The sequence below is a fragment of the Epinephelus lanceolatus genome, chromosome 11, assembly GCF_041903045.1.
Source record: "Epinephelus lanceolatus isolate andai-2023 chromosome 11, ASM4190304v1, whole genome shotgun sequence".
NCBI lineage: Eukaryota > Metazoa > Chordata > Actinopteri > Perciformes > Serranidae > Epinephelus > Epinephelus lanceolatus.
The window spans coordinates 257,691-270,047 of NC_135744.1; the positions used below are offsets into that span (position 1 = coordinate 257,691).

At 38.7% G+C, this 12,357-nt stretch overlaps 1 pseudogene; it reads left to right on the plus strand.

Annotated features, from left to right (window-relative positions):
* Window positions 1-1,228: 1,228 nt before the first annotated feature.
* LOC144464613 (uncharacterized) lies at window positions 1,229-11,971 on the plus strand (annotated as a pseudogene).
* The last annotated feature ends 386 nt before the right edge of the window (window positions 11,972-12,357 follow it).

Consider the following 12,357-nt stretch of genomic DNA (forward strand, 5'->3'; position numbering starts at 1 on the left):
CACATCTGTATTGTTCCATTTCAAGGTTCTTTCATCTAAAAGTGTGAGGTGTGATATGAAAAACCAGTATGTATAATATTAAACACAGTGCCAATATTAATAAATGTATGTAAACAAAACAATCATGTCATACATCTGGCAAAAGGACGTCAAAGATGAAGGCAACCCAATCTGTCAGCTGTCTCTCTCTTGGCATTTCCCTTATGACCGAGAACAGGAAGAAGACAACTTGGTCAAGTTGTTCATCCTCAAAATAAAGGGTGGGCCTCTCCTTCCTGTGATCCCATGGTGACAGAAGATCCCCGGTTATGATAGCCTGAAAACAAATAGTTACTTTAGAGGATGGTGAAGGTCCATCTTGATAGTGCGACCTGTGACTTCAACTGACTTCAGATTCCTTTTATTTTGATAAAGGCTTTCACACTGAAATGTAGCTAATGCTATGGTAACTAGAAAAGCACTCAGAGATTGCAGACCTCCGCCAAGCAGGTGACATTTGCATCAGATTTTGCAGGCTGCATCACAGTTAGGTTATTTGAATCACTATCATTATTAGGTTATATATGCCCTCACCATGGAGACACTGTGCTGTATTTATTTCGTTTTTATATGAGGGGCCGTTCAAGACATAATTCATTCTGGCCCTCTCACACACATACATTCTCCTTACACATACATATATTTTCACTCTCATATTTATACATTTTCACTCACACATTCATATATTTTCACTCATATGTATACATATTCACTCACACATTCATATAATTTTACTCACACATTTATACATATTCACTCACACATTCATATATTTTCACTCTCATATTTATACATTTTCACTCACACATTGATACATTTTTCTCTCATATTCATATATTTTATGCACACATTCATACACTTTGCTCTCATGCACATGCAATCATGTATACATTTAATACTATAAGTAATATATGTATGTAAAAGGAAAATGTATGTGTGTGAGAAAGAAAATATATGTATGTAAGAGAAGAATGTATGTGTGTGAGAGAGAGTATAGTGGAAATGGAAGGCAGTCCATGTATCGTCCATATCATCTACATACTCCGGTACAGTAGGTGGTGGTATACACCTAATGAGCAATGGTTGCAACGCGCCATAAAACCAAACGAAGAAGAAGAATTTATCGCGCTGTGATTGGCTGAGAAGCTCAAGTCAAGCAGAGTCATGTTCAGGTCAGGTCACAATCAGCATGGAGGGGGGAGATGAGACGCGGGCACTTCAGCAAGCTATTGGGGTATTACAGTTTTTCTCAACTGTTTACACACAAATACTGGTACTTGAGACACAATGACCACAACATGTAACTCATGCACCAACCCCCTGAACCAATTCTGCTAAACTACAAGCACAATTCCTGCTTTACACTCAAATTGCAGTTGTAAAACACATTTTTTTCAAAACACTACACACAATTCTCTGCATTTGGCACAATTTTCATGAAGAAAATCTCTTGTTTTCACAAGGAACACACTGTCATTCAAAATTCTAAAGTTAATTGCCCTACTATGCACACTGACTCATCACATGGGCAAACACCTGTCACACAGTTTTACAATTAGCAATCAGAGCTTTAGCATAAAAGGGCAACAGGTGAGCTTTTCTGTTTTGGAGCAATGGATGCCAACATTGGAAACAGAGGCAGAGCCAGAGCCAGAGCCAGAGGAGTGAGAGTAAGAGGAGGAGGACAGGGAGGACGAGGACGAGGAAGGCCAAGGACCGTAATCTCTGATGAGATCCGAGCCACTTTTTCTACCTGGAGATGGAAAGTGTATGACTGAAATCCACAAACGTGTATACCCCTTCTCCAAGCTATGGTAGACGCATGTGGAGATATAGCAGTTGATGCTTTTCATGGCTGGATTTGCCATGCTAGGTGATATTTCCCCTGCTGCTTGGCCAGGGAAAACATTGCTTGTGATGTGGATGAGGTGCTGTGTCCAGACCAAAACAGAAGAGAGGATGCAGCATAGTTGTTTTTTTTTTACTGTAACTGTATACAGTAAATTCTTCTGTTGTTTTGTATGTAGACCACTGTATGTGCAACTTTGTGTTGGTTGGAATGTACACTGTGTACATTGTTTTTGTGGGAAAAATAAAATATATTTGTTACCATGTATTTGTGTGTTCTGAGTATAAAAACAATATTCTAAAATATTTTACAACACACTTATGTATGTACTGTCTGTAGTGTAACACTGGACAAAAAAAAGGCCTAAGTCATTATGATGAATGGAGAAGAAGTGTTTTCCATTCATCATAGTGTTTTACATTGAGCACATCAGTGTTCAACTGGTTCTTATAAATGTCTCTTAATATGATGGTTTGTGTGTGTCATTTGAAAACAAAATAACATTTTGAGAAGAAATAACATTGTTTTGAATGTAAAGTTTCATTTTGCAGGAGAATTGAGGGGTTTTGCCCATTGTGTGTGTGTTTTTTGATTTGTGTGTAGAGTTCTGAGTATGAGGCATGCTTTCAGAAAATGTATGTAAACAATCGAGAAAAACTGTAAGAAATATTTTGTCATCCACTGAAACGGTCACATCCTTGTCCTTGTCCCTTGAGCAGCAGAGGACAGGCTCAGCTGCACCTAACGTTATTCACAGCGTGGTGGAAAGTGAGATGAGAGAACTTTTCAGACCAGGCAATTCCCAAGTCCCTTCAGCAATCCAAGCGGCAGCTAACGTGACACAAGGCCAAACTGGAGGACTGCAGCGGCCGTCATTGCGATATCAGACTCGGCAACACTTTGGCAACTGGAACTCTCGGTCAAGGAAAAGGTGAGAACAACGTAGCGTTAACGTTAGATGGTAACTTCTCAGTTTACTAACATTAAATCCTAAATGTAACGTTACTTCTGCTTATTTAGTAACACACTTTGGCAACAAGTCAAAGCTGGTTAGTTAACTAACGCTAGTGTTTATAAAAACAACAACAACATGTCGGTAGTCTAAACAGTACAGGCAAATAAAAGTTATTTAAATACAGAAAATATCGGAGGCTGTTTTGAACTCATGAGCCGTTTTATGAAAGGGATAAATGTACATTAGCTAACTAGAGAAAATGTCCGCTAGCCGTGACGCTAACTTTCGCCATGTTCTACTCAGTTCAGGCAGTGACAAACCTATTTCAGATCCATTTTAAAAAAAATCCCCAACACTTACGTTGTGTAGTTTTAGATTGCTAACGTTTTTAGCACAAGTCAGCGAGACTGTACATAGCAAAAATAAATGACATAACCCGGAAAAATTCAGGTGTACATTTTAGTTTGTGTGGCACTAATGCTAATGCTGCTAACGTTAGTTCACACAGGTAGAGGGAAGATCTTTCAGCAATAACAAGTTAAGTCTGTCTGTATCAAAATATTATATGTCAGAACTTATGTTAAATGCAACATAGACTGCAACTAGCCTTTTTCTTTCCATAATATGTACTGGCTTGGCTTGACTCCATTACAACGCTGCTAAGTTACTCGCTTGAAGGTGTGTATTTAACTGATGATGAGCTTGTCTTGAGTAAAAGCAGTTTACTGCAAGCAGTGATCAAATAAGCGGCTGTGAAACGGTGAATATATTGTTTTAAGTGTCACAATCTCCGCGAAATGACTCGTTTCACAAACAGAATTTAGTTAGCCGGTGAGTCCCTGAATTAGCGACAGTAAACTTTGATAAAGGCATTCAATTTCCTGTACATTCTTCACAATTAAAACCCCCTTTAATTTGTTATTTAAAGACTTTTAATATGAAGCAGCAAAAGCAGGAAATGGTGTGTTTTCATCAGCAGTAACTTAACACGGCTCTGATACGGCTGAAAGGAAACGGTAAAATAAAGCAGAAATCTGAAAGTACAAACGGACGCAGGAGAGAAACTAAACTTCAAGCCACAGAGATTGAGCTAGAAGCTACAAAAGCACACAGAGACTTTTAAAAATGTCTTTGTCTCCGGTCTCCAGCACAGACATGAGCAACTACAGATCACTGTCACATTATTTAGCCCTAAGTGACAGTAACATTAGCAACCTTCTTAAGATATTGACAGTGCTTTATTTTAAGTAAAAGAGTGTTATTGTAGGTCGTGGTAGTACAGCCTTTTCTGTTTTTTTGTTCATCCATCAGCTTGTTAATTCAAATGTATCAAATTGTTTGATGTACTCCCTGTCACCAGTTTTAGAGCAGTGTTAAAGGGCATCCATGATGAAATGAATGACAGCCATTTTTTAAAGAGCTGTGGTATATATAAATATCATATTTCAATTTGTTTATTTCAATTTGTTTATTCACAATGCCAGAACAGAATAGCAACTAAACTATATATCAATATAAATCTTATATATATTTTATTTTAATATAAAATATTTTATGAACTTATGAGAAATGTACTTCATAATGTACTTATGTTTTCTGTTAATAAATATTCATAAATATATTATTCAAAATAGCTGTAGTAGGATTCTAAAAAATAAAACATCCCAAATTTTGCCATGTTTTATGGGTTGATGAGCAGAGAAGGCAATTAAAGATGAATACATACATTTCTGCTTTGTTTTGTAGGGCCAAAACACATTATTATGATACTTTAAACAAAGACGTCATCCTTCTTCCAAGGCCATCAAGCAGTGATGTTGTCAAACATCGCACAAAGCAACAGTTACAGGAAAAAGGACATATGTTGAATGGATTTGAATTCCAGAAATCCTGGGACCAGGGGAGTGTCACTGAACAAATCAGGGATGCCTTTGGAGAAAAACTCTCTGCTGATGTGAGGTAAGCACTTTTATTTAATTATGTCAGTCTAAATTTAAAAGATATCTCCAGCAGTGAAAATGACATGTAATTAGATTATGTATACAACAGATCAAACCTAAACTATTAAGCCAGTTGTTTAGTACATTTGATATTTTTTGGCATCGCTTACATTCCTCATTTATTTTTCTGACTATTGGTTTTCTGCTGTGTCCATCTTCAAAGATGAAATGGAACATGGGTTGTCAGTGTATCAGTTTTCAATGCGTCCTGTGCATCCAAAAAAGTTTTTTAACCTTTTGCATTTTTACCCACTGTTTTTCAGCCTTGAGTTTCTGATGGCATGTGGCAACAGATTGATTTCACCCAAACTGCGTGCTGGACAAGAGCTGGATGCAAATCTCATACATAAAGTCTATAAATCCAAAGCCCTATACATCAGACCATCAAAGCCAATTTTGGTATGTTGTATCACATTTGAATTGGCTTGCAGAGCATTGTAATAATAATAACAACCATAATAATCATAATTTGTGCATAAACATGAATGAAGATTAATGTTATCTTTGTCATTCTTAAAATTTAAGTTCAGTTTTGTAGCTATGAAGAACTATGTTGAAGAACAATATAATTTTTTGTATAGACTAGTGCAGATTTGGAATGCCTGTTTTTAAAATGTTAAATCTAAGCACAGAAATTGAATAAATTGACAGCTGCTTAATTGGACTAACCGAGAGCTAAAATTAGGAGAGGATACTGGTACTCTGTGGGCACTTTTAAAGCATGGACAGCAAAAATAAGAATTATAATTATAATCTTAAATCTTGGTCTTTCCAGGTACTGTTACATTTACAGTTGAAATTTAATATATCTGAAAATATGTGTTATGTCTTTCCAAGGATGATATTACAGGCTATAGCAGTGAGGACAACATTTGTGAGGAAAACACTGGTTCAGCAAGGCAGCTGCGCTCCTCATCTCTAACACGAGATAGACACTCACATGCATCTTCAGACGGTTTCACCAACTGAATGACTGCCTCCCCACCAACCTGTACTTCTGCAGTTCAACTTTTTGCCTCATCACCTGGGTGTGAAGCGTTAGTCACTCAAACGCCTGCCTTGACATACCAAAGCAGTATCTCAACCAACCACAGCAGCACTTCAGCAAGCAGTTCTTCTACTCAATTGTCAGTGTGCTCACTGGAAAGCTGCCCTTCCACTAGTCAGCCTTCTACCTCATCATTTGGAGGAACAACTTCAGTTGATCCAACTCTGGTCCTGACTTGCCAAAACAGCTCAAGCTCACCCTACCAGAGCAGCACTCCAGCAAGTCTTTATTCTGTGTTACCCTCTACCTCAACACACCATCAATCAGCAAACTATGATATAACTTTCAGTTCAGTTCAGTTAACCTTTCAGTAATGGCTGCACTGTCTGACATGTCTTCTGATGATGAGGAATTGAACCAGGCTATACTGGCAAGCCTACAGAGTGAAAGGTTTGTACAAAATGCAAATGTTTTATGGTAGCCACTTCCAAACACAATTTTGTTGCATTATTAGTGAATTCAGGTGCCATACCTGCTCATATGTTCATATGCATATATAATATGTATATTGACCATTGACAGCACTGGCATGTAAAGGTTAAATGATAAGGCTGGCAGTATTCTCTATTTTTATTATTGTCAACAAATGTTGTGCAGAGCCAAACCAACAACTAACAAATTTCTGCTTGGAAGTACGGTGCCTGTATCCAAAGCCTGATATCTTATTCTTCTGTGCTGTTCAGCTCAGTTGTTGTCCAAAAACTATTAAAAACACTTCAATAAGCCACACAACTGCACTTCATCCCTGGAGATGGCAATTACTTTTGTTTGTTTTTGTTTAGAAATGTCTCCAAAGACTAACAACAGTGATAAGGTTGTTACTATCAGGAGAGAGGTTACTTTACAGTTTTTCTCGATTGTTTACACACATTTTCTGAAAGCATGCCTCATACTCTCAGAACTCTACACACAAATCAAAAAATACACACACAATGGGCAAAACCCCTCAATTCTCCTGCAAAATGAAACTTTACATTCAAAACAATGGTATTTCTTCTCAAAATGGTATTTTGTTTTCAAATGACACACACAAACCATCATATGAATAGACATTTATAAGAACCAGTTGAACACTGATGTGCTCAATGTAAAACACTACGATGAATGGAAAACACTTCTTCTCCATTCATCATAATGACTTAGGCCTTTTTTTGTTCATTGTTATACTTACTACAGACAGTACATACAAAAAATAAAAAAAGTAAAATATTTTAGAATATTGTTTTTATACTCAGAACACACAAATACACGGTAACAAATATATTTTATTTTTCCCACAAAAACAATGTACACAGTGTACATTCCAACCAACAGAAGAATTTACTGTATACAGTTACAGTAAAAAAAAAAACTATGCTGCATTCTCTCTTCTGTTTCAGTCTGGACACAGCACCTCATCCACATCACAAGCAATGTTTTCCCTGGCCAAGCAGCGGGGGAAATATCGCCTAGCATGGCAAATCCAGCCATGAAAAGCATCAACTGCTATATCTCTACATGCGTCTTCCATAGCTTGGAGAAGGGCTATACGCGTTTGTGGATTTCGGTCATACACTTTCCATCTCCTGGCAGAAAAAGTGGCTCGGATCTCATCAGAGATTACGGTCCTTGGCCTTCCTCGTCCTCGTCCTCCCTGTCCTCCTCCTCTTACTCTCACTCTTCTGGCTCTGGCTCTGCCTCTGTTTCCAATGTTGGCATCCATTTCTCCAAAACAGAAGAGCTCACCTGTTGCCCTTTTATGCTAAAGCTCTGATTGCTAATTGTAAAACTGTGTGACAGGTGTTTGCCCATGTGATGAGTCAGTGTGCATAGTAGGGCAATTAACTTTAGAATTTTGAATGACAGTGTGTTCCTTGTGAAAACGAGATTTTCTTCATGAAAATTGTGCCAAATGCAGAGAATTGTGTGTAGTGTTTTGAAAAAAATGTGTTTTACAACTGCAATTTGAGTGTAAAGCAGGAATTGTGCTTGTAGTTTAGCAGAATTGGTTCAGGGGGTTGGTGCATGAGTTACATGTTGTGGTCATTGTGTCTCAAGTACCAGTATTTGTGTGTAAACAATTGAGAAAAACTGTAATAACAGGTGCCACTGAGCATGCTTGGAACACAGTTTATAAAACTTTGCTTATTGTGCTACATATCACAACCTCTTGACTTTGTATATTAGTAAGCATTTAGTATACTAAATGCTTACTAATATACTTTGTACGTGGCAGTTATGTTCTGATGTTCAAAATTGTCAATGACCATGAAAAATACACACATGATGCCACATTCTTAACTAGTATATACTATAATATAAACTATAAACTATAACTCATATTTATCTTGTTTATCTTGTATCTTGTTTCAGAAGGACCACAGGATCATCGGTGCCAGCAAGCAATATTTTGCAATATCTTGCAACAAAAATAAACTATCAGAGGAAATGCAAGTTTAACATTAACCGATCCACAGTCCTAGATGGTGCCATCAGAGGTTTTAAACGAGGGACCTATGATCCATGTCACAGTATTTCTGTCAGGTTTTCTGATGATATGGGAGTACCTGAAGAGGCTGTGGACTTAGGTGGACCAAGAAGAGAATTTCTAAGACTTTTAATGGAAGCTTTGCCCCTTTCTCCAATGTTTGAGGGAGAAGGTGGCAAAATGAACTTGGCCTTTGACAGTACTGGTATGTATTAATTGTAATCTCATAATTTTATTTATTGAAATCACTACATTTTATATGACGGTACAGGTATTTGTCAAGTGTTTGTACACATGCACTGTCAAATAAATGATTTTATTTTATTTTCTCTAGCCATGAGAGAGGACAGGTACTTGATTGCAGGCAGGGCCATTGCAGTAAGCCTTGTACACGGCGGTCCACCCTCCAGCTTTCTGTCTCCAACTCTCTTCTCTTGCCTTGTTGATGGCCCAGAATTGGCTAAGCCAGTTTTTGAAGATGTTGCAGATATTGACCTGCGTGAAAAAATTAAAAGGGTAATTTTTCTTCTGAGTTTTAGAATATGTTGTGGTGTATGTGTATCTGTATCAGCACTAGTAACTTGTTTAGAGGGGAAGAAGTTTAATTACAGCCCTTTCAAATTTTGTTTGTTGTATCTATTGGAAGGTCACAGAATGTAAATCATTTGAAGATCTGCTAGCAACAACAGAGCCACTTGAGGAGTGTTTGGCCAATGCTGGCTGCCTGAGGCCACTGCGGAGGTTGGAAGACAAGAATCTGCTTGTAGATGACATCCTGATGTTCCAAGTGATACACAGAGTGCGTGGTCCTTTTGAGAGGTAAATTTTTATCCAGCTTTTTTGCCTCTGCAATAAAGAACTGAAACCCATGAAGACTGCCTTGTGTTAAAGGGTCAAAAAGCGAAATTGTTTCACCGCTAGGTTTGCTGTTGTGCACTGCCTTTAGACCAAAACAAAGTGTGTCATGAGCCACTCCTCCCTCTACCTCTGCTCTGCTCTCTACCCCCACCCCCACCCCCCCACTCACCTTGTCTAGCAGTTAGTGATGTCTCGGTCTCTGCTGTGTTTAGCTATTCCCCTGCCTACTTCAATGGTGATGGTACCTGTAATAAATGTAATATATTTGCTGAGATGGAGGCGAGGCTCAGTGACTAGAGGAGCTGGTAGAAGCGCTCTATAGCTGTAAGTTACTCTAGTAGCTGGTGGCAGCCGACTCGGCTAGTGCTAACATGTTCCTCCTCTTCTCCGTGAGTGAGAGCGATGTTTTAACCTAGCGGGCAGCTGGCTCGCGGGCTGCCCACTAGGCTAAAACATTGCTTCAGGTTAAAGTGGGAAGAAGCAGCGGGTTCAGAAGCTCCAGATATTAACCCATCCCGGTGTTTCCTCCGCAGCCTCCACTTCACCCAGCTTCACTCAGCTGCCCGATACACCCGCTGCTTCTTCCCACATTAACCTGAATAACAAACCAGGGCTCGGTGCTCCGGTTGGATCCAAACAGAGAGCTGGGGCTAGTTGGGAAGCTAGCGGAGGCTAACTGGCTGTGCTTCCCTGCGGTCATGCTGCGGCTAACGCCTCGCCAGCCACTCCCAGCTAGCTCCGGATTGTTATTGAGGTTAAAGTGGGAGAGGCAGCGGATCTGGGGGGCAGCTGAGTGAAGTGAAGCCTGAGGAGGAAGCACCGGTTAGCCCCGGTTTCGTTCTGTTCTCTGCCATTTCATTTTGAAAATATAAGATAAGATAAGATACACCTTTACTGATCCCACAATTGAGAAATTCTAGTGTTACAGCAGTCAAGGGGAAAAAGTAAGATTAAAGATTTAAAAATTTAAAATTGTAAAACAAACTAGGCATGCAAAAAGAGTACAAAAATACAAGAAACAGCAATAAATAATAATAATAATGAGCAGTGAATAAAAAGTGAGCAATGGATTAAAGTGAACATATTTAGTGCAAAGTGAATATTGTATGTGCAGATAAACAACAACATGGGGGACAGTTATGCTTATTATGGCGTCCATAAGGTGCGCTGCCATTGCTCACTGGCTGTAGCCTTTTATAGGGAGGGAGGGCCAAGGGCTCCGAGAGGAGGAGGAGGAGGAGGGGTGGGGATTCACATGAATGTACATGAACGCGCAGCCGGACCGGCTTGTAAACAAGGGGCTAGAGATCAACACAGAGAGAGAGGGTGTGTGAGGTCATGCTATACTCCAGATGAAATTACACCTCTAGTTCTTCACATAGCAATTTTTTAATTCCTTCAATCTAGAAATGATGAATTTCGCTTATTGCTCCTTTAAGGGTTTTTTGAAGGCCATTTCTGTTTAAGTGTATAGTGTGCTAGGCCATGCCTACCCTCCACATGAATTGGCCAAGTCCAAAAACTGAAACAGATTTGTGTATCAGAACTTTGTTTTTTCTTCTTTCCTCTCCCATTAATCATCTCACGACCCCTCAGATTTATCTGCTGACTCTTTGGAGGGGCCAGACCCCTAGGTTAGGAACCACTGGACTAAACTAGCTACTGTATATAAAGTAGTTGAAACTAGCTCCGCCTCCAGCATCTCCAACAGTAACACATGCTGCTCTAACACTGATGCTTCACTATTAATAATCTAATGATGTTATATATAATAATATATCAGTCAGAGGAACAAAACACTACTTCTACTACAATATTGCATAGTACATCAAGCTCATAATACTTACTTACTACTTTAGTAGGATTTGGAGTGTTTTTACAATGCTGTATTGGTATACTTTTACTTAAGGAAAGGTCTTGGCACTTCTTCAGCCACTGGTTACCAAGTATCTTGAAAAATATGAATTTGACATACATACTTTACTGTTGTAACTAACCTGAAGTATAAGATATTTGATTTGATTCATTCATCTGCTACATGTGAAGATGTTAAAACAATTTTTTTTGTTAAAACTGAAGTCACCAACCAAAACACTTTAAAGAGAAGTGATTTTTACTCAGATTTCAGGATGGACTGAGGACACTTGGTGTGCTGGACAAAATCCAAGCTCACCCAGAGAGTTTTCGCTCCCTTCTATGCTGGTCTCCTACAACCCTCACAGCTGACCTGGTTGACAGCCTCTTCATCATCTGCCTATCTCCAGTTGGCAGCAACAGAAGGCGTGCTGAAGAAGTTGTTGTTCCTTTCTGGAGAGACTACCTAACAGATGCAGAAGGTTAATGTAGAAGTGATATAAGTGTTTCTTGTCTTACTTTAAATTAATAATGTACTGCATCTTGTCACTGTATATCACTTAAGAGTAGGCCTAGTGATGCGTGCAGTGTGTTTTTTTTGTTTTCTTTATTTTAATCTAATTTCCAATGTATTGCTTTCTCTAGATCAAGAGGGAATGCACAAGCTGGGGACAGTTCTCGCCTTTGCTACTGAGCCAATACTGTTCCACCAATTGGCTTCTCTCCACAACTTTCAGTTGAATTTCTTCACCAAGAGCACGACACAGGAACCATCTCCAAACTGCCCATTGCAAAAACCTGCATCAATTGTTTAAAATTACCACTGCACACCTCTTATAGAGACTTTCAGGAAAACATAGACTTTGCATTGGGCAATACCCATGGTTTTGGCATAGCTTAATTCATAGGCAAGCCTTCTTCTCAGTATTCTGTCAAGGTCAAGTTCACACTCCAAAACAGTTCCTGACAGATGTTTTTGGTGTGGATATCATTCCACATTGTTTTGTTTGAAAAATAAATAGTGTTGGATCTTTGTTAAAATAAAAAGGTGCTAAAATTTTCTTTAGTACAGTTCAGATTTTCAGAAAGTTCAGTGAAGGCAAAAGCTGACTTCTAATGAGAAACTTATTGTGATGTAATCTTAAAATTGTTGTGGAACTTAGCTCTGTAGTTTAGCGAGGAACTAAACTGAATTTACTGTTGCTTGTTTTTACTGATAAGTAAACACAATGTTGTTCACCACTCCCTGCCTGTTTTTGATCATCAGTGTACTGATTTAATACTTTT